This window comes from Micropterus salmoides, unplaced genomic scaffold (assembly GCF_014851395.1).
Source record: "Micropterus salmoides isolate LMB-PRFRI ecotype aquatic unplaced genomic scaffold, ASM1485139v1 Ms_hic_scaffold_3445, whole genome shotgun sequence".
NCBI classification, from domain to species: domain Eukaryota; kingdom Metazoa; phylum Chordata; class Actinopteri; order Centrarchiformes; family Centrarchidae; genus Micropterus; species Micropterus salmoides.
The window spans coordinates 1-22,117 of record NW_024042757.1 but is presented as its reverse complement, the minus strand read 5'-3'; the positions used below and the strand labels follow the sequence as shown (position 1 = coordinate 22,117).

Here is a 22,117-nt window from a genome sequence, read left to right as displayed (position 1 = left end):
GCCGGAGCGCGGGGACGCTCGGTGGCTCCAGGGCGGAGAGTTTGGCTCCGGCGCCGCTGCGCTGCGGCCGGGACACCGGCAGTCTCTGGCGGATATCTGCCGACACCAGCCGGGACTCCAGCGGCGGCAGGAGAGAGCAGAGAGCTCCACAGCTGCCTGGCATGGGACACATCCTCCGGGGAAGAGCCGTCAAACACGGTGAAGAACTGGTCCTCCGGAGGCTCACACATTTCACTTTCAGGACAGAAACTGTCACCAGAAAAAAAATATTAATTACCCCGGAAATAGGACTGTGTTCAATTATCATAGCAAGTGTAATTAGTGAAGTGCGCTTTTGTTTGGCATGGTCACCGCAGAAACCAGACTACTACGGCAAGCCAGCGAGAACAAGAATCCATACGCGTAAATCTTTCACCTTTACCACGAGGGTAAACCAGGAGAGACGCCCTCTTTAGAAAACTGTGTTTAACCCACATTACAAATGTTTGAATGTGTTTTCAGTAGCCTATAGTAAATAATTAATTAATAACTTAATTATTAATTTTAGTTAGGCTATCTACAGGCTTTTGAGTAAAACAGGCTTCTAACTGTCTTTTTAAAGGGCCAATTTTCAAAGAGATTTAAATTTAAAGGGTTACATCTCGGGTAAAACATAAAGTATCAGAAGTAGCCTACTTATTATAAAGTTCAATGGATTTGTGGCTTAGGTTAATGTTATTATAGCTTATATAGCTTATATATAGGCCTATTTTATTATTATTATTATTATTATTACAGATGCATTAATCTATTAATATGTCGCCTCTTATAGACTATTATATAAACTACTCTTTTGTAAAATCGTAATCTGGAAAGTAACTAGTAGGCTAACTAAAGCTACCAAATAAAAGTAGTGGAGTAAAAAGTGCAATATATCCCTCTGCAATATAGTGGAGTAAAATTATAAAGTAACAGAAATGGAAACACTAAAATATCTCTATATATCTAAAGTATCTTGTACCTAAAATTGTTGTTCACTGTTTGAGTAAATTTCAAGTCAGCCTTGCAGTCAAATATAATCACACAATCAACTATTGATAATGGTGAACCACTCGACATCTGTGCACAATTCAAAGCTTTTAATTTGAAGGCAGAGCAGTTAAACCTCTCCTCCTGCTGTGATTGGCTGGGTGGATGTCGCTCTTGTCTGCTAACCCCATTTGGAAACGAGGCAGGTCGCGGGCGCTGCTCCACCCCCAGGTGTCGCGGGCCTGTTTAAATAGTGTGGAGGAGGAAGGACATCATCACCATCATCACTTCATTTACCTGACATGATATTGTCATTCCCCTGGAGTTGAGCCTCCATCCTGCACCGAGGGCTGAAGCGCTGAACAGTGAGTATAAAGATTGTTTTTATTTTTCTTCCTATGAAATTAAACCCAAGGAGGGGACAGGAAGAGGATTTTTACTACTTTTATGCAGGGGGTTCTGCTGAAATTACCTGTTCAATTGCTCACAAAGGCAAATGATATAATAAGAAAAAGTTATTAAAAGGAAAATTAGCTTGTTAACATCTGAAAGTAATAGGCTGTTTGTGTCAGTCTTCAAAACTCATTAAGATAGGATGTGTTAATATGCTGTTGAAGAGTAATACAGTGGGCTAAATGGACATCATAATATATATATTTAAAAGTTTAATTCAAAACCAGTTGCCTTCTGCATCAAACTGAATCCTTTAAACTCTTAAAAAGAAGTTAAAATAAGCTCCAGGATGGTTTTTTAATCATCACATAATTTACATTTATCTGTAAATACAGCAGAAATCTCTCTGCTCACACACCTGCTCGGTTTTCCACACATGGATGCACCTTGTGACATGTCACCATTTTGGTGTAAACGGTAAGCTTGGCTGGACACATGAGGATGCACCTTATAAGGTAGTATGCCTGCTAAGTCCGTAGCATCCCTCTTTGGGCTACCAGGCTACCAGGAGCAAAAGTGTTAGCCAAACATGGGCATTCCAGCATGGCAGCTCAGTTGTTTGATTACAGGGTTTATCTGTGTGCTGCTTTTCATGTTTTATTGCCTGCTGTTTCATGGGAGGTCAAAGCAGCCTTGTGACCTGCATGAAGAAGCAGAGGCGAGGATAAGTGAGTAAGTAGCTCATTGAAAACTTAGGGAAATGTGCCGAGGCCGTTATCAGCAGCTCACTTAAACCAAATGTAAATTATCTGTGTGACACTTGGATGCAAAGGAAGCAGTTGAGTCACAGGAGGAGGAAGAAACAGAGAAATGTGATGTGTTAATGTCTGTTTATTGATGCTCGTTTGTCCTGGTCAGTTCTCAGTCTTCTGTGTGATGAAGCGTAAAGAAAGAGCTGTGAGATGTTTAAATACCTGCACGGTTACTTAAGAGGGTTTTGCAAATCTTCTTGGCAATGTTTTGTCTCCTCTGCTTGATGCTGTGTGTAATTTTGCTCTTTGCATCCGAAATTGTTACAGTGTTGAATCAAAATGTTCATCGTGATCAACCAGACCAACACAGTCCTGATGAAGAAGACTTGATTTTGAGGTTTCAACTTTTGATAGATAATAACTAAAGATAATTTTTTCTCCAAACTTTATTTGGATTGCTGCTTCTTTATGCATAAATATTTGAAAACAAACGTGATTTTTACTTAATATATCTTTTAAAAGGTCAGTTTCTTTAGCACTTATCCCTCGAGACTTTTCTTAGTTCACTTTGTTAATAAGGTAATAAGGCAAACTATTTGGGTGCATTAATCCAAGATGGGCTTAAAGGAATAGTTTGACACTTTGCAAAATACACCTATTTGCTATTTTTTTTTTTTTGCAGAGAGTTAGATGAGAAGATTGATACCCTTCATGTCTGTATGATAAATATCACGCTGCCACCAGCAGCCAATTAGCTCAGCATAAAGTTTGGAAATAGGGGGAAACAGCTAGCCTGGCTCTGTCCAAAGTTAACAAAATGTACCTCTAAACCTCACTAATGAACATGTTATCCTGTTTGTTTAATGTTTACAAAGCCAAAGTGTAAAAACTACAATTTATTTTGTTCTTTGTGCTGAACTATTTCTTGGCTGGGAGTCTCGTTGTCATGTGAAGTCGCCAGGCATCCGGTCTGCTTCATATTTTCTATATCGACCTTCTAATCGAACTTTAGAAAACATTTTTTTGCAACATGTCAAACTTTTCCTTATAATGTCTCGCTACCAGCTAAAGAAACAAGCAAATTAACAAGGAGCTATGTTCACTTTCAGGCTTTAACGTGTTGTTGCAGCCTCGTCGTTGGAAGGCGCACTGTTTAATCCAATGACTTTAGCTTGTTGTATTTCATATGTTCAGTGTTTGATTTCTGTCGTCTGTAACTTCAGCAGGCCAGAGGTCAAACCGAGGTCAGAGGTCAACCCAACTCCCATTAACCCACCAGAGGCCGACCCAGTCGCCAGTGACAATCCAGACGCCAGCTCTACCGCCGCTGAACTATCACCTCAGATTGATTCGACCACTCACGGTGATATTTCTCACATGGCTGACCCGGCCCCCGACGACGGCAAGTACCTCTTCCTGGACAATGACTTTCGCAACAGCGGGGTGGCGCAGGCCGACTGGATGGCCAAGAAGCTGGTGTGGGTGCCGTCGGAGAAGGAGGGCTTCGAGCAGGCCAGCATAAAGGAGGAGAAGGGTGATGAGGTAATGCACACCCCGGTGATGTCATTATTATCAGATGATTCTGCAGTGACACATATTCTCTGCTGTGTCTGCATGCTGCTGCACACACAACGCGTGAGTTTCAACCCTTTGTATCTGAACTCTTTAATAGTTCTACCGATGGAACGGACCAGTTTTTTTATTCATGATCCTCCACGAACAGAAAGTACAAACTGCATCAATTTATCCCCATTTAAAATAAATTAAGACATTTTTAATCGCTCTTCTCTTTATATGAACAAGAGCAACGTGTAAAACTTGAGAAATTATTTTTTAAAGATTAATGAATAAATAAATAAACCAATGGTCTTATAACAATAACAACAACAAACAAAGTCATGGGTGATGAAGACGCAGATGTAAATAGGCACACACAAATTTTAATCACAAAGGCAACAAACAGAACTGGGATTCAAACATGTAATGTTATATTCCAGGCAGAGTTTTAATTTTTGCTTGCTGACAGATTTTGTGTTGTTCAGTAACAAGTTGCTTCTCTTTCTCTGTCTTTTTTTAAAATCTATGCCAACATATAGAAACTGCGGGGAGCTGCTTGATATCAATACCTACCGTCTTTATTAAGTTTGTAAATGAAGTAAATGTCACAAAACTTTATGACACGGTGGGTTTTTGGCTGCAGGTGCTGGTGGAGCTCTCCAACGGCCAAAAGGTGAAGGTGAACAAAGACGAGATCCAGAAGATGAACCCGCCCAAGTTCAGCAAGGTGGAGGACATGGCCGCCCTCACCTTCCTCAACGAAGCCTCAGTCCTCCACAACCTCCGAGAGAGATACTTCTCCAGCCTGATCTATGTGAGGAACACACACACACTCGTTTGTACTGCTATATTTGAGAGGGAAACTCACATACTGCAATCTGTAGCCTCTGATTCTAACCTTAATCTGAACCACATTTTCTTTTATCTTTACTGTCAATACACAAGCAAATACAATAAAAAACAAGATCTTACAATATGCCGATAAAATTACTCCTTAGTCCTAATAAAATAATGTAAAGACAAACAATAAAAGAAACTACTACTAATAATAATATTAATATTAATAATAATATTAATAATATTAATAATAATAATAAATAAAGAATATCAAGAAGTATCATCTCGTTGCTTCTACAATGTCAAATACCCTGAATAAGTAATGGTTTACAATGAACATCAAAGTTCTCCAGAAACTTGTAGCTCACATTGTTGGTACTTTTCAAAACACCTCATGTCTATCACTCATGAGTGTTTGCCTTAGGTTTTTCTCAGAAATTGTTGCAGGTGTTTAAAGTGAGCATTTGAGCACAATAAACAGGCAAGTCACAGGAAAACAGAGCTAACATGAAACTAAAGACATCAAGAAACCAAAAATGAATGAATTTATTAAGATGACAAACCTACTGAATATAAAAAACTAAATGTCTTTTTAATACTTTGAACAGAAAACACGAGGTCAGAGTAAGAAATAAAATACTGTCCTTAGATTCCAGTTTTAATAAATTAACATTTAATTCAACATTACCAACGCAAATATATGCTAATAGAAATATTTAATGGTACCAAAGGCTATTTTAAAAGTGAAATAATGAAGGTTATGAAAATCAAACTGTGTTTGATGAACTCAGTGTTCTCAGAAATTAAATGAACGAGGTGCTTAAATTCTTCTAAAAACTGACACTGTGTGTGGAAAGAGAAAAAACTACAAGTAAACCTAAATAAAAGGAAAACTATGTAGAAAGAAGAAGCTACTGGAGCGGAGGTCAGCAGGTGACGGTGCTTGTTATTTCTCCTTATAAACCCCTGTAGGTTCATACTGACTCCACAGTAAGGTGGAAAAGTCCTTGTTTAGGGACGGTTAGCAGACACTCTGCTCTCTACATAGACTCAGGATGAACCGGAAGGATCAACAGCTTATATTTTATTTTTTCAGTCAGTCTTACAAGGTCTAATAAGGCACGGGATGTGAAATTAAAATCCAAGCTGATGTATCTAATACAGACTGCCATGAAGCTCACCAGTCCCTCCGGTCCATATATGAGCAGACAGTATCTGAGCCGCCAACAAAAATCTCATACGCTGAACTCTGAATATCAGCTGTGACCCAGAGTCCCACAATGTAAAGTAAATATGTCTGAGTGATTCATAGCAATCTCAATATGAAGTTTGTGCAAGCAAAAATGTGATGTTATTTATTAATGTCACAGTTTGAGAGGTTGTGCCGTATTTTAGCATGAAGGCTTGTGTGTATATGTGTATGTATGGCCTTTAGTTTTATTTATATGTTTTTAAGAAATGACAAAAACAAGTTGAATTGGTCACTACATGTAGCACAAATGTCCACCATTTTTCCTTTGCTGGTTCAGAGATTAGTATAGATTACATTAGTTTCTCTGAACTAGGATTGCGTCTAACAATTATTTTCAGTGTCAGTTAATGTGCTGATTATTTTCTCGATTGGTCAATTAATTGTTTGGTCTAAAGAATGTCAGAAAGTAGTGAGAAACGGTCCAAAACACAAAAATATTCAGTTTACTATCACAAAAAACAAAGAAATGCAGGAAAAACTCATAATTAGGAAGCAGGAACTAGTGAATGTTTGGCATTTTTGCTAGAAATAAATGTAATTTCTTATTTTCAAAATAGTTGGTGATTTTGGTCATTTTCTGTCGATTGATTGATTGAACACATTGTGAATCTCCACTGTCCTCTCTATCCTGCTGCTATTCCAGACATGAGTGAACTAACCACACATGAACTGGCCTTTATCGGGGAGCCGTGACATCAGAAGATCATTTTACATTTTACAGGTTCACTGTTGGGACACTGTCCACATAGTGACATTTAATTAAAGAAGTCGTTCATTAAGGACAACTCAAAAAAATAAAATATAGCATGATATGTGAAATCCAGAGTCAGTGTTGAGGACTGTTTATGTTAAGCTAGTGTTGAACAAAGGATTAACTTAACAATCACACCAACAAAAAGGCACCAGCACACTAGGAGGAAGAGAGAGAAAGAGCCATCATTAGAGGAACCTGGCCAGGTTAGGGTTAGGCCAATCAGGTGAGGCCAATCCCTCACTAGAGTGGGAGGGGCCAAACAGTCAGACCTGAAAGACCAAAATCCTGATCTCCACTCTAAAGCCTGAACCCTGAACCCTCACAGACTTAGCTGATGCCACCTGGTAAGTGCGAGAGGCCTCAAGCGCCCGTAATGGTATAATGGCACAGCGCTGCACAATAAACGCCAAAACAATTGGGATATTTTAATTTAAATTGTTTTACTTTCTTCACGGCTGACGCACTGAAGGAACCGACTGTTGCTTTGTAGTTTGTTAATTGCTGGACTTCCCCTGGTGACCCTGTGTTTAATGTCACAACGCTATGAACTGTGGGTAATATTAAGTCCTGTCATGCACTTGACTACAGCGGGACAGCCCTAAGCCCACACATTCTCACTGGGAACTCACCTCTATGTCGGTGAGTCTGTGAGTCCGAAGGTTGGGATTCAGCCACTGTCACGTAGCCCAGGGCTTTAACAACTGCAACACGACATCCTTTCACCTGAACATGTAATCAGACGGTGGAGGGTTAAAGGTAAAGGGAAGAAACAAGATGTGGCTGACATCGTTTTATAGGACAACACTTCAATTCACAAAGTATTCTAGAAGTCCTGAGGTTATTCTGATGATACTAAACAATTGGCTTACATTTATATACAAGGCACCGTTTATCACATTGAGTCCTTTTTTAAAGAAGAAATGTCCATATTCTGTTGTTTCAGTTTCTCAAATGAGAATATTTTCTGGGTTGTGAAAGAAAGAAGACATTTGAGGACGTCACCTTTGGGAAACACTGATCAACATTTTTCATGATTTTCTGAACCTGACAACTTAATTGATTGATCGAGAAAATAATTGACAGATTAATCGATAAGGAAAATAATCATTAGTTGCAGCCCTACACAAGGTTCCCACTAGTCCTGGGATTCCTGAAACATCATGAAGTTTAGAGGGCAGTGTTCCAGGAGAAATCCATTTATTGTAAATGTACTACTTTATAGGAAAATGCTCTGACGAGGTCTTTCTTCCCCCCACAGACGTACTCAGGTCTGTTCTGCGTTGTGGTGAACCCCTACAAGATGCTGCCCATCTACTCTGAAAAGATCATCGAGATGTATAAGGGCAAGAAACGCCACGAGGTGCCGCCACACATCTACTCCATCACGGACAACGCCTACAGGAACATGATGCAAGGTAACGTTATGTGTGGATATACATCAAAATACAGTATATATGCAGGCTGGTGGCAGGTCAAGTCACACCTGGTGAATAAATTCAGACTCACTGGTTTTATATGGCTGGGATGTTCTATAGAGGTCAATTAAGGAGTACATTCACCAAAATACAAGAAAAATTAAATCATTTTCGTACTAATTGTTATCTACAGACACTGCATTCCTTAGACATATATGTGGCAGCAGAAGTTATAGTAATATAAGTGACAGCAGTGTATTACTACTACTACTGTTGTTGCTGCTGCTACTTCTATTACTACTACTGTTGCTGCCACTTCTATTACTACTACTGTTGTTGCTACTTCTATTACTACTACTGTTGCTGCCACTTATATTACTACTACTGTTGCTGCTACTTCTATTACTACTACTGTTGCTGCCACTTATATTACTACTACTGTTGCTGCTACTTCTATTACTACTACTGTTGCTGCCACTTATATTACTACTACTGTTGCTGCTACTTCTATTACTACTACTGTTGCTGCCACTTCTATTACTACTACTGTTGCTGCTACTTCTATTACTACTACTGTTGCTGCTACTTCTATTACTACTACTGTTGCTGCTACTTCTATTACTACTACTGTTGCTGCCATTGATATTATTAACATTACTGCTGCCACTGATATTAATACTACTACTACTGCTACTGTAACTGCTACCACATATGTTACTACTACTACTACTGCTACTACTACTACTACTACTACTGCTGCTGCTACTTTCACTGCTACCACGTATATTATTACTACTGCTACTACTACTACTACTACTACTACTACTACTACTACTGCTGCTGCTACTTTCACTGCTACCACGTATATTATTACTACTGCTACTGTAACTGCTACCACGTATGTTACTACTACTACTACTACTACTACTGCTGCTGCTACTGTAACTGCTATCACGTATGTTACTACTACTACTACTACTACTGCTGCTACTTTCACTGCCACCACGTATGTTACTACTACTACTGCTGCTAACACGTATGTTACTACTACTACTGCTGCTAACACGTATGTTACTACTACTACTGCTGCTGCTGCTACTTTCACTGCTACCACGTATGTTACTACTACTACTGCTGCTACTTTCACTGCTACCACGTATGTTACTACTACTACTGCTGCTAACACGTATGTTACTACTACTACTGCTGCTAACACGTATGTTACACGTATGTTACTACTACTACTGCTGCTGCTGCTACTTTCACTGCTACCACGTATGTTACTACTACTACTGCTGCTACTTTCACTGCTACCACGTATGTTACTACTACTGCTGCTAACACGTATGTTACTACTACTACTGCTGCTAACACGTATGTTACTACTACTACTGCTGCTACTTTCACTGCTACCACGTATGTTACTACTACTACTGCTGCTGCTACTGTAACTGCTATCACGTATGTTACTACTACTACTGTAACTGCTACCACGTATGTTACTACTACTACTACTACTACTACTACTGCTGCTACTTTCACTGCTACCACGTATATTATTACTACTGCTACTGTAACTGCTACCACGTATGTTACTACTACTACTACTACTACTACTACTGCTGCTGCTACTGTAACTGCTATCACGTATGTTACTACTACTACTACTACTACTGCTGCTACTTTCACTGCCACCACGTATGTTACTACTACTACTGCTGCTAACACGTATGTTACTACTACTACTGCTGCTAACACGTATGTTACTACTACTACTGCTGCTGCTGCTACTTTCACTGCTACCACGTATGTTACTACTACTACTGCTGCTACTTTCACTGCTACCACGTATGTTACTACTACTACTGCTGCTAACACGTATGTTACTACTACTACTGCTGCTAACACGTATGTTACACGTATGTTACTACTACTACTGCTGCTAACACGTATGTTACTACTACTACTGCTGCTACTTTCACTGCTACCACGTATGTTACTACTACTACTGCTGCTACTTTCACTGCCACCACGTATGTTACTACTACTACTGCTGCTACTTTCACTGCCACCACGTATGTTACTACTACTACTGCTGCTACTTTCACTGCCACCACGTATGTTACTACTACTACTGCTGCTAACACGTATGTTACTACTACTACTACTGCTACTACTACTACTACTACTACTACTGCTGCTACTTTCACTGCCACCACGTATGTTACTACTACTACTGCTGCTAACACGTATGTTACTACTGCTGCTAACACGTATGTTACTACTGCTGCTAACACGTATGTTACTACTACTACTGCTGCTAACACGTATGTTACTACTGCTGCTAACACGTATGTTACTACTGCTGCTGCTGCTACTTTCACTGCTACCACGTATGTTACTACTACTACTGCTGCTAACACGTATGTTACTACTACTACTGCTGCTAACACGTATGTTACTACTGCTGCTAACACGTATGTTACTACTACTACTGCTGCTAACACGTATGTTACTACTGCTGCTAACACGTATGTTACTACTGCTGCTGCTGCTACTTTCACTGCTACCACGTATGTTACTACTACTACTGCTGCTAACACGTATGTTACTACTACTACTGCTGCTAACACGTATGTTACTACTGCTGCTAACACGTATGTTACTACTGCTGCTAACACGTATGTTACTGCTGCTGCTGCTACTTTCACTGCTACCACGTATATTACTACTACTGCTGCTAACACGTATGTTACTACTACTACTGCTGCTAACACGTATGTTACTACTACTACTGCTGCTACTTTCACTGCTACCACGTATGTTACTACTACTACTGCTGCTACTTTCACTGCCACCACGTATGTTACTACTACTACTGCTGCTACTTTCACTGCCACCACGTATGTTACTACTACTACTGCTGCTAACACGTATGTTACTACTACTACTACTGCTACTACTACTACTACTACTACTGCTGCTACTTTCACTGCCACCACGTATGTTACTACTACTACTGCTGCTAACACGTATGTTACTACTACTACTACTGCTACTACTACTACTACTACTACTACTGCTGCTACTTTCACTGCCACCACGTATGTTACTACTACTACTGCTGCTACTTTCACTGCCACCACGTATGTTACTACTACTACTGCTGCTAACATGTATGTTACTACTACTACTACTGCTACTACTACTACTACTACTACTACTACTGCTGCTACTTTCACTGCCACCACGTATGTTACTACTACTACTGCTGCTAACACGTATGTTACTACTGCTACTACTACTACTACTACTACTACTGCTGCTACTTTCACTGCCACCACGTATGTTACTACTACTACTGCTGCTAACACGTATGTTACTACTGCTGCTAACACGTATGTTACTACTGCTGCTGCTGCTACTTTCACTGCTACCACGTATATTACTACTACTACTGCTGCTAACACGTATGTTACTACTACTACTGCTGCTAACACGTATGTTACTACTACTACTGCTGCTAACACGTATGTTACTACTACTACTGCTGCTACTTTCACTGCTACCACGTATGTTACTACTACTACTGCTGCTACTTTCACTGCCACCACGTATGTTACTACTACTGCTGCTGCTAACACGTATGTTACTACTACTACTGCTGCTAACACGTATGTTACTACTACTACTGCTGCTAACACGTATGTTACTACTACTATTGCTGCTAACACGTATGTTACTACTACTACTGCTGCTAACACGTATGTTACTACTGCTGCTGCTGCTACTTTCACTGCTACCACGTATGTTACTACTACTACTGCTGCTAACACGTATGTTACTACTACTACTACTGCTGCTAACACGTATGTTACTACTACTACTGCTGCTAACACGTATGTTACTACTACTACTGCTGCTACTTTCACTGCCACCACGTATGTTACTACTACTACTGCTGCTAACACGTATGTTACTACTACTATTGCTGCTAACACGTATGTTACACGTATGTTACTACTACTACTGCTGCTAACACGTATGTTACTACTACTACTGCTGCTACTTTCACTGCTACCACGTATGTTACTACTACTACTGCTGCTACTTTCACTGCCACCACGTATGTTACTACTACTACTGCTGCTAACACGTATGTTACTACTACTATTGCTGCTAACACGTATGTTACTACTACTATTGCTGCTAACACGTATGTTACTACTGCTGCTGCTGCTAACACGTATGTTACTACTACTACTGCTGCTAACACGTATGTTACTACTACTATTGCTGCTAACACGTATGTTACTACTACTATTGCTGCTAACACGTATGTTACTACTGCTGCTGCTGCTACTTTCACTGCTACCACATATATTATTACTACTGCTACTAACACGTATGTTACTACTACTACTACTGCTACTACTGCTGTTGTTGCTGCTCTCCAGTTCCTGATTTACGGCACAACATGCCTCCAAAACAAAATGTGTCAACACCAAGTGTATTGAACAGTGTAAACTAAAAACATTTAAAATTTCTCACAGTACTTAACAAAACAGCAGACACACAAACGCACACTCTCACACACATACAATTACCAAATGAAAGTTACTAGATAAAAGTTGAGTGGTGGCAGCGAGCAGCCCTGAGTGAAGCCTCAGAGTTGCTGTCTCGTCTCTTGATGGTCCACCAGTGACCTCACCAACTTTCCATTCAGCTCCAGAATGGCCTTACATGGAGCAGGGAGACAAGATTACAGCAATGGAGCCCAGCATCCACCTGCTATTTTTAGACGTTATGAGTGATGGAGGCTAATCTCCCCCCTGAACGAGATTTCAGAGCCGTTTGCGCTTGTGTCCGAGTGAAGCGGCACCGCTTCAGAGTTCATGTTTGGTCTGTTCAACTTGGCTTCAACTAACGAGTTCAGCTAAGTCAACATTTCACATTATTTCCCCCTTTTTAACATCTCTCTCTCTCTTTCTCCGCAGACCGTGAGGATCAGTCAATTCTCTGCACGTGAGTGAAAACATACAACCCTTAACCATTTTCCATCACATTGTGCCATGCATGTGAGCACACAAATTTTGTTTCCATCACTTAAGGGGGCCCCCCGCATTCACTTTCATTCATTCCCTGGAGAATTAAACTAACCTTAAACCCTAAAATAGAGTGACGTATGTTGTAGGGAGTTTTCAAATAACTGATTACTCTCAGTCTATAAAATTGCAGAAAATAAAAAGATATATAAAATTAAGCTCAACCTGACATATTGAAAATGATTGTTTTTGTCCAGACAACAGTTCAAACCCACCAAAACTCAGTTTACTATCATAGAAGACAAAATAAAACAAGCAAATATTCACATTTGAAAAGTGAGTTTTTGACATTTTAGCTTCTAATGGAAAAGAAAAAAAAAACAAATAACTGCTCTCTATTATAATCTTTGTCTCTCTCTCTCTTTTATTCTCCATATGTTTCATCCGCCTCTCCTCACCACGTCACCCAGAGGTGAGTCTGGAGCGGGGAAGACAGAAAACACCAAGAAGGTGATTCAGTACCTGGCTGTCGTCGCCTCCTCACACAAGGGCAAGAAGGACGCGAATCCTGTGAGTAGAAACGGCTTCAGAAACTCCATCGAGATGTTTCAAGCAATGTTTAAAGATTGCTCTTGAAAACTGGATATGCAGTACATAGCAGCCAAGTAATAATTACATCCAACAAAACAAATGACAAATAGAAGTTAAATATATCACAATGATGAATTTCAAGAACAAAAACGCCACAGCGTCAGACTTAGACATGGTGTAACTGCCCAATATTTTCTTAGTAGTGATTTGACTCTTTCAAAGACTCATAACAATCTTACCTCTTCCCCATGGCTTACATCTTTCCCAAGGTAAAAATACTCCTTAAAGTAAAAGTACTCATTATGCAGTGTGAGTAGAATAATAATAAATTCTACTATTCGATTAATTTAGTTGATGCAATAAAATGTACGCAGCATTTTAATGTTGTAGCTGTTTTAGGAGCTAATTTCAAGAAGTAAATGTTGAAGAAGAACATTATCATACTTTTTGTTTAAGATCTCAATTTGCACAGTAACTAGGAACTACAGCTATAAAATGATAGGAATATAAACAATTATTAACACATTATTAGGATAATGTGCTCTGAACAAATACTACCAGCTTCCACACTAACTTTATCAGCTATCAAAATTATAAAAATAAATTTATGATGGCATGAAATTCATTGCTCATGGAGAAAATAAAACTTTAAGTTAAAAGCAGAGTCCCAATTCGATGCTGGGTCTGTTTTTTATATAAGTTCTATGGATGTATAAAACCTCTTAAAGCTGCTTAGATCGTGCATACACATATAATTTTTAAAAAACAAATGTCATTATGGAGATGCTACATATCGTAGGATCAGTTAGATTCTCCACAATTCAGTCATACAGTTCATTTTACGGAAACAAAAGTTTATTTTGAAGCAGTCATAAAGTCAGCATACACTCTCCGGCCACTGTATTAGGTACAACTGTTCAAATGCTTGTTAACACAAATAGCTTCATCCTTTCTACGGCAGTCTAAATGTTTCTCTCGCTCTAGATCAAATGAATGATTCATATTTTTATACAAATAATATTCATTCTGGTTGAAACAAACAAAGTAATAGGAGCTTATTTACCATTTTGCTGAGAAAGAGTATTTGTGGGAAAGGAATTAAAGGCCTTTCCCAGATATAGGCAGGGTGAGTTCAGGGACTTAAGTAGGGCTGGGCAATAAAACAATAATGATGATTATCAATAATATAATTTTCCTCAATAACAATTTAATAAATATTCAATATATCGTCAATAAACATTTGCTTATATTCATTTGAAACAAACAAATTAGCACTTAATTTGTCTATTAAAATATTTATTTTGTTGAGGAAAAGAGGCCTGAAAGATTAACTAATCATATTTGTTGGAAAAGATAATGGTTTTGAATGTGCTAACTCAGATTTGTGAAGTGATCCACTGTATCAAGTGTTTGTCACATTCTGACCATAAAGAAGTTTAAACACATAATTAAGTTATAATATAATAATTTTCACTCAGGAGCAAAAATCTGCTTTTAAACTTGAAAGAAATCATTTGACTTTCATCCTGATAATTATCGATATCGAATGATATGAAATGTTTTTATCGTGATAACATTTTTGGCCATGTCGCCCAGCCCTAGATTTAAGCAAATAAAAGCTCGGGCTATTAATTGAAGTTTTACGGTATTCCAAGGAATAATTGTACACAGTATGAATTAATCGAAAACTAATTAAATTAACATTGTGTGCTTTACAGTGTATCTCTGCAGTGGTCATGTTTGTTTTTAGCCAACAAATATTTTGTGTGTCAGTTTCAGTTTAAATGCATTATACATTGTTTTTGCTGGAAGTATCTTCGGCTCCATAATGAATTTCCTCAGTGTAATAATAAATAAAATGTTACGTATGTTGTGATGTTAGCTTGAAGCTGTTCCACATTTTAGCAAACTTAACCGCTAAAAGTTTGGTTACTATCATATGAAAGACAGAGCCTTCATTTGAAACTGTACTAACTCATTTAAATGTGATGAACTACACTGTATCAGAGCACAAAATATTAAATCACATATTCTACTGTGCATGACAGGATTCAGTGGCTGCAGCTGTGGTCAAGGTGAGGACAGATTGTTGTTGTCTGTGCGTCTGCTGCTGCTGGAGCTTCTAATTGTTCTCACATCTATGACTGAAGATTTCTTTTTAAATCATAAAATAGCAGCGATTTCAGCAAAACAGGTGCAGGGAATGGAAAATGATCGTACTTACAAATGACCATTGAGCCAAGTCTTCATATCTTTCCAACAAGTTACAGCTGCTGTTCGCTCAGCTGCATATAATCCAGTGAAGAACTATCTGTGGTTTGTTTAGTTTTAAGGTTTAATGATGCTTGACCTCTGGTCCTGCTGCTCTGCTGCTTTTCAAGCTGTCATGCGGGCAGCCAATTTTGGGGAGATGCTAAATGTAGTACCTTCTTAAAAAGAAGACAAGTAAGTTGAAGATTCATTGAGTTTCTAACCAGTTTGTGTTCCTGTGTCTTTCTGCAGCCGCCACAGCAGCAGGGGGGATCTCTGGCCTACGTAAGTGTAAACTCTTTTACACTACTTAAAATTGAATGTGTCAGTCTTACATCTTGGTATGTATGTATTCAATTTAACGTGCTTATCGGCTGTCATGTGCATGTCTACTGTTAAATACACAGAATAGATAGATACACATAATATCGAGGGAACGATCATGAACATATTTAAATGATTATGGTATATTTGCAAGGATCTGCACCAAACAATTTATTTTTTATTGTAGAATAATTTTTGTAGACCAGGACATCTCTGCAGCACAACAATATTTAATTCAAAATAGTATTTTACAGGGTTCCCGCGACCCTGTAGGCAGGATAAGCGGTTGAAGATGGATGGATGGATGGATTTCTGACACACATTTTGCTTTTAACGACTACTGCAAATCTTATCAAAACGTTGCGATTCACGTTGCGATTTTGATAAGATTTCGATTCATTGTTCAGCCCTAATATAGTGCAATAATAATAATAATCAACACATTTATTTATAGAGCACTTTTCAAAATCCATGTTACAAAGTGCTTCACAAGGGCAGAAATATAAAACACAGTTAAAAACCAGAAAAAGAGTTGAGGCAGATAAAAACCATGGAATGAAAATACAGTAAAACGAAAATTTTATTTAAATATAATCACTAAAAGGTCAGATATAAAGCAGGGCGAGAGGCCACGATCTTTTAAAGCAACAGTGAATTTCTGTAAAAGTTTAAAGAGGCTAAAACAGGAGTGATGTGATCACGTTTCTTTGTTCTGGTCAAAAGCCTGCCAGCTGAGGTCTATACAGTCTGGAGTGGATCAATAGATTTATGGTTCAAGCAAGTAAAAATGTGTGTAACCTTGTTATGGGTTGAAGGGGGAGCTGGAGAAGCAGCTGCTGCAGGCTAATCCCATCCTGGAGGCGTTTGGAAACGCCAAAACCATCAAGAACGATAACTCCTCAAGATTTGTAAGTTTTTAATCTGTTTCTAAGTCAGCGCTTTGACTTTGACTCACCACAGTAGTTAATGGTGTCATGTAGCTGCTGTTGTCTCCTCTGTCCACAGGGCAAGTTCATCAAGCTCAACTTTGATGTGACTGGCTATCTTGTTGGGGCTAATATTGACACCTGTATCCTTTTGATCAAATGTGTTAAAAATAACATAAAAATGATCTCAAAATAATATGCCTAGTGCCACTGTAACTGAAAACAGACATGGTTATCTACTTAACCCTCTCCTGACCCGAACAGACCTGCTGGAGAAGTCTCGCTGTATTCGTCAGGCCAACACTGAGAGAGCCTTTCACATCTTCTATTACATGGTGGCAGGGGCCAAAGACAAGCTGAGGGGTGAGCAGCTACAATATGAGCAAGATAAAAACACTATTTTTACTGTAAGATGGGTTTATAGAGTGAAAATAAAATATCAAGGAAATTGTAGCTTAGCTGTCTTACCCAGAGTGAGGTAAGATAAAACATCTGGTACTAAAATAGGTCTGTTTAGCCTAGCTCTGTATCAAGACTGAAGGCAGGGACAAGGGTGTAAATTTCATCTAACCATTGGGGGGGGGCAATAAACATAAACTTTCTCAAGCGAAAAAAGGGGCCACAAATAATAAAGCCAAAGTTGTAATTGCGCAGGATATGTGTACACAGAGGGAAGTCTTACTGCTATTAGTAGTGTAATATGGATAATATTACATTCTAATTTGGCATAATATTGCCAAATTAGCTGAAAAGCAGCCTATTCCAGTCCAGAGGAGATCGATCGGCACATCTCTAGCTGTAGTGGGTGACTTACTATCAACAAGCTATTAGAAAGGCTACCAAACAAACTAGGTTACATTACAATAGGTAACATAGGACTCAAGGAAAAATACATCAGTTATCATATTTTTTTGTCATGATTTTATTAATTAATTTATATTAATTTATTAATGACTCTGCATCCTCTGTATTAAAGAGAAAGAATCACTTCATCTGATGTTTCAAGTGAATAAAACAGCCGTGCCAGCCTACTAAACGTTACTGGAGTTCCACAACTACTGAAGCGATTCAAACTTTCTCTCCCTATGGACTGTGTGTTGGTGATGTAAAGAGGGGAAGTAGGCAGTGGACCAAACCATTTTGAGGCAAAGGAGGGGGTACTCAAAATTTTTCTATAAACTTAAAACACACTTTTATGTTATTGGGTGACCCCCCCACGGTCCCCCACTATTTCCGCCTATGGGCTTATGGGAACTGCTAGCTTAGCATTAAATCGAAAAAAGAATACCTTTGAAAAACTCTACATTGGACTTATTTGTTCTTATTTTCACAAAGCTGCTGTACATGTTAATCCATTCAGGTTTGTTCAAGACATTTTACAAACCTGTCGACCCGCCCACGTGGACAGGAAGATGCTACATGTTGTCACTGCACCCAGCTGTTGTTGGACCAAAGATGGCTCCAATGCAAACTGCTGATAAAACCAGTCTCGTTTTTAGCCATGCTGGCTCTAGAGCCTGTACATTCGTCATCTTGTTACATTTCTATTTCTATTTCAGTAAATATACATGTTGCACAGCAAATACATCTTTCATGTTTTTTGAATGCGTGTTTGTTCACTTTTGATGAAGCTAGGCCTGCAGGTTGCCCCGGCTTTCAGTCTATAAGCTAAGGATAAAAATAAAAACTTACAATTGCTACATATGTCAGAGGTCGCACGCCTCTGGAGCAACCAGGGGTTAAGTGTCTTGCTCAGGGACACAATGGTGGATGTGTCACAGTGGGGAATTGAACCGATGTGTCTTATCCACTGCGCCATCTGGACATCACCCCCTGGACATCTCTGTAGAAGATGAAAAATGATGTTGAGGTTATCAGCTTTGGGTCTGACAACTAGCAAACAAAAGGTATCATCAAAACTTTCACTTGGTGTGTTTGCGTGTGTGTGTTTTAGAGGAGCTTCTGCTGGAGGACTTCGGCAGCTATCGTTTCCTTTTGGCGGGTCACGTGGAGATCTCCGGTCAGGAAGATGACGAGATGTTTGATGAGACTCTGGAGGCCATGGACATCATGGGCTTCACCGAGGAGGAGAGACTAGGTACAAACTGCTCAGAGCCCACCAGAACCAACGTCACAATCGAAACCCTTTACTTGAACCCACTTTGCTCGCTCAGTAGGTCTCATAAATGACCATTTGTCCATCCACCCAAACACTTTCTAAATTACCTTTTTTCCGCCTTAAAGACAAGAAGTTATTGTTCTACTGAGAATATTACCACAAAAAAAACCCTCAGGAATATGAAAGAACAACATCAGGAAGTTAGAATGAACATAATCTTATGATTAATTATCTTAAGGTCACAGTTCAGAATCAAATTGAATTCATTTCAGGAAAGAGTGGGGAAAGAAAAATCACTGGAAAACCAAAGAGAAGCTGTCCAAATGTTCTCCAAATCTACTCCTGTCATAACAGATCCACACTTCCTATCTCCCTGAACACATAAAAAACATTTCAAAGAGAGCTCTGCAGCTGCCCAGCACATCTTACTGAAAAGTCTTTGATTATACTAACTGTGCAGCTGTATTGTGTTAGAAAATAGAAATATATGATCAGGACTCTGTACTAGAAGATATTTATAATTTCATCATTTGGCTCAGGCAAAAAACTCTAAGTACATTTGTAACATCATTTTAAATGTCACTCTTACTTTCCTGTTCCTCGCTGCAGGGATGTTAAAGGTGGTGTCCACTGTTCTCCAGCTGGGCAACGTCAAGATTGAGAAGGAGAGGAACAGTGAGCAGGCGACCATGCCTGACAACACGGGTAACCATTTTTAAAAAATACCAACACCAGCATTGTAATTGACCTTGTAAACATCTCTGACCTTTCCCGTGTCATGTTGCCCATCAACCCCAGCCGCCCAGAAGGTGTGTCACCTGCAGGGCATCAATGTCACCGACTTCACCCGCGCCATCCTCACCCCCCGAATTAAAGTGGGCAGAGAGGTGGTGCAGAAGGCGCAGACCAAGCAGCAGGTGACAGCAAACCAAACCTCATTAACTCAGAAAATAAAGGCTCTTCTAGTATAATTACTTCTGAAATATGGTGGAGGAAAAATGGAAATACTCAAAGTATCTGAGGCTCTGAGTAAATGTACATAGTTAATGTCCTACTCTGAGCTTGAAGAAGTGTTTGTTTAACCCTTCTGTCGCATCACTATCATCCCAAAATGAATCGTAACAAATAATTTTACTGTCTCTCTTCACCCTTCACCCACATCCTCCTCCTCCAGGCTGATTTCGCGGTGGAGGCTCTGGCTAAGGCCATGTACGAGCGCCTGTTTCGTTGGATCCTGGCCAGAGTCAACAAGACGCTGGACAAGAGTAAGAGGCAGTCGACTCCTTCCTGGGCATCCTGGACATTGCTGGCTTTGAGATTTTTGAGGTGAATTTAAAACAAACATTTAAATACTTTGAGTGTTTGTTTCATTGTATTTAGGTTGTTGTTCTAATCACTGCAACGTTTCTCTGCTTCAGGACAACTCCTTTGAGCAGCTCTGCATCAACTATACCAACGAGCGTCTGCAGCAGCTCTTCAACCACACCATGTTTGTCCTGGAGCAGGAGGAGTACAAGAGAGAGGGCATCGAGTGGAACTTCATCGACTTCGGCCTCGACCTGCAGCCCTGCATTGAGCTCATCGAGAGGCCGGTCAGGACGGACTGCACCCACCATGCATGGCCTGAAATGACTAATTATTTATAGATATATTTATAGTGAATCGGGGCCCACAATTATAAGGCAGATTTGCACAAATGTTAAACGCAGAAGAAAGCAATGTGACACAGTATCAAATGTAAACAACAGGCTCTGTTTATGTACTCTACACCTGTAAGAACAAGCCAAGTAAGAAGTGATGCTTTTATTCTTAACTCAAAAAAGTCATATTTACAACCTTTAAAAAGCACTTACCTGCACTTCTGCCTGTATCAGTCCCCACGTGCAAACCCAACTGTGGACAAATGAGCTAACCCTGATCAAAAAATAACTGCTACTGATTATCTGTGTCCTTCACTGTCCTGCAGACAACCCTCCAGGCATCCTGGCCCTGCTCGACGAGGAGTGCTGGTTCCCCAAAGCCACAGATTTTACCTTCGTGGACAAGCTGCTGAACACCCACACCGGTCACGTGAAATTCTCCAAACCCAAACAACACAAAGATAAACTGATGTTCAGTGTGCTGCACTACGCCGTAAGGTAAGGATCACTGAAGGGGAACAGTTATAGTTTATTTACAATAAGGCCAGTAATATTCTCTGTTTTCTTATTGTCAACAATGAACAGACCAAACCGACAATGAATATACTAACAGCTATGTGTGTCTCAAAGCCTGATGTCTCTTCTTCCTCTGATCCTTAGCTCCATTGTTGTCCAAAAACATTAAAACCCATCAGTGAGCCTCACTGCTGCACATGTTCCTTAATCACCATGAACACACACTGAAGTTTATTCTGACTCAACCTGCTGCCCCAAACTCACTAGAGCGCCACATGTGGATTCATAAAGAACTACAGTGAGCAGCCGTTGTGAGATGTTTTTAAATCTTCAGTATGAACCAATGGGCTCAGAGCTGAGCCACAGACAGGAAGTAGATAGTATGATATGACAGAAAGAAAATATAGTTAACGACAGCTTTATCGTTAGATTTTTTTTTTTTATTTGCTATCATGATCACCGTTAACAAGCATGACTTCCATCTACACTTCCAGGTCGACTATAATGCAGATAATTGGTTGACCAAGAACATGGATCCTCTGAATGACATGTGACGGCTCTGCTTAACACTCCTCCAGCAACTTCATCCAGGACCGTGGAAAGACGTCAGTACCACATGACGGGGCAACATGTCCTCATGTAGCTTTTCAACTGTAAATCTCACCGCAAATATCTCTGTCCTAGTAACAAAAGTGGTGTAAATCTTCCTCCATGTCAGTGGATCGAGTGGTGGGTCTG

At 39.6% G+C, this 22,117-nt stretch overlaps 1 pseudogene; it reads left to right on the top strand.

Moving 5' to 3' along the window:
- The first annotated feature begins 1,271 nt into the window (after positions 1 to 1,271).
- On the top strand, positions 1,272 to 21,361 carry LOC119884445 (annotated as a pseudogene).
- Positions 21,362 to 22,117: the final 756 nt, after the last annotated feature.